Genomic DNA, 5,357 nt, shown 5'->3' on the forward strand with positions numbered 1-5,357 from the left:
CTGAAATAAGAATTTCTAACTTCCGGTCAGCCATTGTTATGATCGGCCATTATTATGATTGACCGTTGACTGAACACTATCCAATTTTTTTTCTCCTTGTCTCCGTATTCTTTCTGTTGAAGAGCGTAGCTCGAAACGTCAAAGACTTTCCGTATTCCCGAGCGTCATACTAATATATACTTTTGTTATTTACACCACCTGTCCTCGTCTGTTGTTATTATTTGTATATTCTCCTACATATATATGTATCTATGTGTGTATATGTATATATATATATGTGTGTGTGTGTGTATGTATATACATGTGTGTGTGTGTCTATATATATATATATATATATATATATATATAACAGTACAAAAAGTTAGGTTCAAGGAGGCAGCAGCGGGGCTGAGGGGAGGGTCATAGTAGTACTAAGAACAATGACACACACACACACATACATGTACAAACACAGACGCATGCACAAATAAGGATACACATCGTAAAAGAACAGAATGGAATAAACAAAGCAAAAGCTTACATGAAGCCGGAAAGTGTTGCTGAGGAGGTCACAAGTGTGTGACGAAATATTTCCCAACAATGGACATGAAGTTAGAATAAGAACTGTAATAAACAAGTGAAGAACAAATATGTATAGTGCGTGTGTTTATTTTGCCAAAAGGAAACAACCATCCTGAAATACAAGATGTATATATGTATGTATGTATGTATGTATATATATATCATCATCATCATCGTTTAACGTCCGCTTTCCATGCTAGCATGGGTTGGACGAATATATATATATTTATATATATGTATATGTATATACACACACACACATACATATATATATATAGAGAGAGAGATATATATGTACATGTATATATGCATATATATATGTAAGTATGTGTATATATATATATGCATGTATATATATTTACATGTATGTGTTATATGTATATATATATATACATATATGTATATATATATATATATTTATATATATATATATGTATATATATATGTATATATGTATATATGTCAATATATATGTATGTATATGTATATATATATGTATGTATACAAGTGTATATATATATAAGCAATAATAAATCTCTGAGCGAGATATAAACAGTAGCAGCACAATATCGTGGAGTATATTTGCCACCTAAATGTGGCTGACCCATATGGGACGATGTTACTGTAGTTTATAGCACCAGGAAAACATCACCTCCAGCTGGCTAATGATACACTGTCTGTGTCCAATCAGTATTTGCAAACGGAAATCCTTGTTCCCATCTCCAGCTTGACATGATGCACACCGACCTGGGTTTCTGGGTAGTGACCCGTCATCTGCATGTGACAATCACCATTGTCACATCTCGCTACTCTTTACATCTCGCTCAGAGATTTATTATTGCTTGTTTCTCCTTTTTCGAGATCAGCATATAGTATTTTGCGTTCAAGATCACTTGTCATCCCTAGCTGGTGATTGTCACGTGCTGATGACAGGTAACTACCCAAAAATTTGGGTCCATGTGTATAACATCAGGCTACAGATGGGAACGATGATTTTCCTTCGCAAGTACTGATGTACTGTGGTAAGTAGCTTGCTTACCCCCCACATGGTTCCATGTTCAGTCTCACTGTGTAGTACCTAGGGCAAGTGTCTTCTATATGCATATATATATGCATGTATGTATATATATAGATATATATATGTGTGTGTATATATATGTATATATACATTTATATATATACAGAATGAAATGAGATGAAGAAACACAAGATTTGTTTTAAAAGACTCAAGAATATATTAGAATTATAACAGTAAAAGTATTATACAAAATATTTACCAACATAACTGGTTTCATTATTGCTTTTTAAATTATGAATTTCTGAATTAGACATTTTTTTTGCTAGGGGGAATAATTGGTAACCAAGGGATTTTACAGTAGAGGGGAGGTAAACCTGTTGTCTTTTATATTGGCCTACATTTGATTCTTACAATAGTTGGGGTAAATCTTTAATTTTCAAAATGGGTTTATATTTAATTCCAGCTTATACTTTTTGATAAATGAGGCTGCCTTATTTAGTCCCACTTGTGTTGAGATCCAAATAACAAATTGCTATAATGGGAAGATTAGGAATTGTGGTTGCAGTTGTTCTGCACAGCTGTCAATGTGTTCACTGAGATATATCTGGCGATATTGTGGGGAGGACATCTGTTATCTTTGAACTGTACATTTCCATCTGATTGACATTCCTGTCAACCCTATATAGTTTTTATGGCAGCCCGAGCATTTGATAACATAAATAAGGTTTTCAGAGGCGCAAGTGAAGCTGGATTTAACTTTGAATTTTTACCCTTGTCTAAAATGGAATTCTGATCTTTCCAAAAGATTGGATCATGTTCCACAGTTAGGACAAGCACACTTTTTTACTCTTGCATCTGTTATTCTTGAAAATAATTTAGCATTTGTGAGGATTTTCTTTAATATATTCGGTTGTTTACTACTTTTAATGATTTTATGGGTATGTAGAATTCCCTTCGGTTTGGGATCCTTATGGAGTATTGGGAGATTTTGGACAATGATGTTAAATGCTTCTTTGTTTCTGGGGTTCTATGTGGAGACATACGGTAGTGTTTTCAGAGTGCGTGTGTTCGGCTTCTCTTAATGATTTTATGTCAATGGATTTTGCTTGCTTAATCCCTTCGTTTACGAGTTGAATTGGAGAGTGTCTGTCCTGGAGTACATTTTTAAGCTCTTGCAATCTTAGTTCTCTGGTATTTTTTGGGGGGGGACACTATGGTGCAAATCCTTCTTGCAAGGTTGAAGGTTGAATCCCCAACTATTGTAAAAATCAAATGTAGATAAATATAAAAAATTATAGATTTACCTCCCCTTTATTACCAATTATTTCCCCTAGCAAACAAAATGTCTAATTCAGAAATTCATCCAAAACTCATAATTTGAAAAGCAATAACGAAACTGGTTATTATGTTGGAAGAAAAAAATCTTTTGTACAATATTGTATAATACTTTTACTATAATGATTCTTATATATTTAGTCTTTTAAAGCAAATTTTCTGTGATTTTTCATCTTATTTCTTTCCATATATATTCAATGTGTAATCACCCGCCATACTTTCTATCTTATATACGTATATGGTTGAAATTTATAGGAAATAGCAGATGAGGACATGTGCTTAAACAACAAGTAAGTGTATTAGTTTGAGGCTTGGGAAAAATGAAAAAGATTTGCAAATATATATATATATATATACACACACATTCATACATATACATTCATATATATATACATATATATGTACACTTATATATATATATGTATGTATGTACATATATATGTATATATATATATATATATATATATATATATATATATATATATATATATATATATATGTACTGGGGTTTTCTGAAAATCTACCCTGGGCTGTTAAATGGGAAAATCTATTTTATAAAACTGTTTTTCAGCTTAAATAACTGCCCACCTATAATAAGCACTCAAGGGCAGTAATATGGAAATAAAATATTTCACCTAGGAAAAACAAAGATCTCAAAAGCCGTATTTATTTTATACAATTCCATTCAACTTCTATTGTTTCAGTTGTCAGCTATATAGACATAAAGAAACTGAAACCGCCTTACACGAAGCAGCATATTAAAAATTATTCTGAAGTTAACAATGGATCTATTAGGAAATATTGAAGATTAAACTGCTGAAAACATGAATAGAAGCCTCGTGTGAACAGATAATGTCCTTGGATATTTATGATAGAATAATAACCAAATAGTTTCAAGTTAAATATCACGAATTTCTTCATTTGTTGCTTGGCTATAATTCACTTTGTATCTCATCTTCTTCAATTTTGTCTTATATGCATCTGGCACATTTACCTCAAGGCCAGACAAAACATCCTGTAAGCATGAGTTTAAGAGGCTATGTTCTACAGTCTGTCCACGAGGAGCAATTCCACTACATTCAAAAGCACACTTTATAGTTTCTTTATTTAAAGTGGCAACGGCTTGGGTCACAAAGTTCACTATCTCTTGATAAGAAGGTTTTTTTGCGATATCCTTTCTTTGTATACTCCTTTCTGCTATTGTTCTGTTTGACACAAGCCATATTCCATTAGAGGAGTAATATAACACTCTTTTATTGATTACCGCTATCTGATAGTTCGTCGGCTGCACCACGCCACTTGTCTGATCCAATTATATTTGTCGTCATTGCTACGTCATCTGATTTACCTTGAATATCTCAATTTGTAACACGAGTTCTTACTGAACACTGCTATCCAGGGAATAACTACTGTTTTGCTGTTAATGTATATATATATATATATATATATATATACACACACACACACACACACACACACATCACAAAGGTTTGAATTTATGTATTGTATATGCACACACGCATACCTGCATACACATTCAGGATGTAGTCAACCCAATATGCACCCATCCCCCCCCACCTTTTTTTTTGCATTTGTTTTCCTATGATGGCTCTATCTCTCTCTCTCCCACTTAGTTCTTCATCCTTCCAAGTGTAAATAACATGGGTGGGGAAAAAAAAAAGAAAGAAAAACATGCTGTACTGGCGATGCAGATGGTGATCAGTTGTTGAACAAATAATAAAATACTATAAGCTGTATATTTGACTTAATGAAATGCTGACAGAGATTGAAGAGTGAGATTTATAAGAACAGATCACAATCAGTGGAGCAGTGGAATAAGTAGTTGACTAAAGACTCGTGTTTGTGTTAAAATGCTGTTTGAGCCTTTTTTGTGTTTTGTCCCTAAGTTATTAATTTTTATATTTAAGGGTCCTATTGAGTATGATGTTAGATTAGGACCAGCCTGTGGTCAGTCCTTACGTATGTTAGTATGTGTGGTTGGTGTAGTACAGGTGACCTGGGAGCTAAACTAGGTACAAGTGGAATGGATAGGAGCATGCAAGAGTGTAGACTGTGTTGCTACTGGGACATGATGTGTACGAAGGATAACAGGATGACAGATGGGTATAGAAGTGTTGTGGGGATTTGGGTGGAAAGAAACTATTGAAGAGGAACGCTAAGGGAGACTTGGGTGATAAAACTGATCTCAGGAAGCTGAACTTCACGAAGATAATGAAGAAACACTATGTTGTCATGTGCCTCCTTTGTGACAAATGGCAAGACACTGTGTTTGGAAAGCACCCGTCCAATGCATGCAAGCATGTAAAAGAGATGTAAAAATGATGATGATATATATATATGTATATATGTGTGTGTGTGTGCATATATTCTTAAATTCACCAGCAAAATCTTCATGATGGGTGACTTATTAACACAACATGCT

This window comes from Octopus bimaculoides, chromosome 12, assembly GCF_001194135.2.
Source record: "Octopus bimaculoides isolate UCB-OBI-ISO-001 chromosome 12, ASM119413v2, whole genome shotgun sequence".
Classification (NCBI taxonomy): Eukaryota; Metazoa; Mollusca; class Cephalopoda; order Octopoda; family Octopodidae; genus Octopus; species Octopus bimaculoides.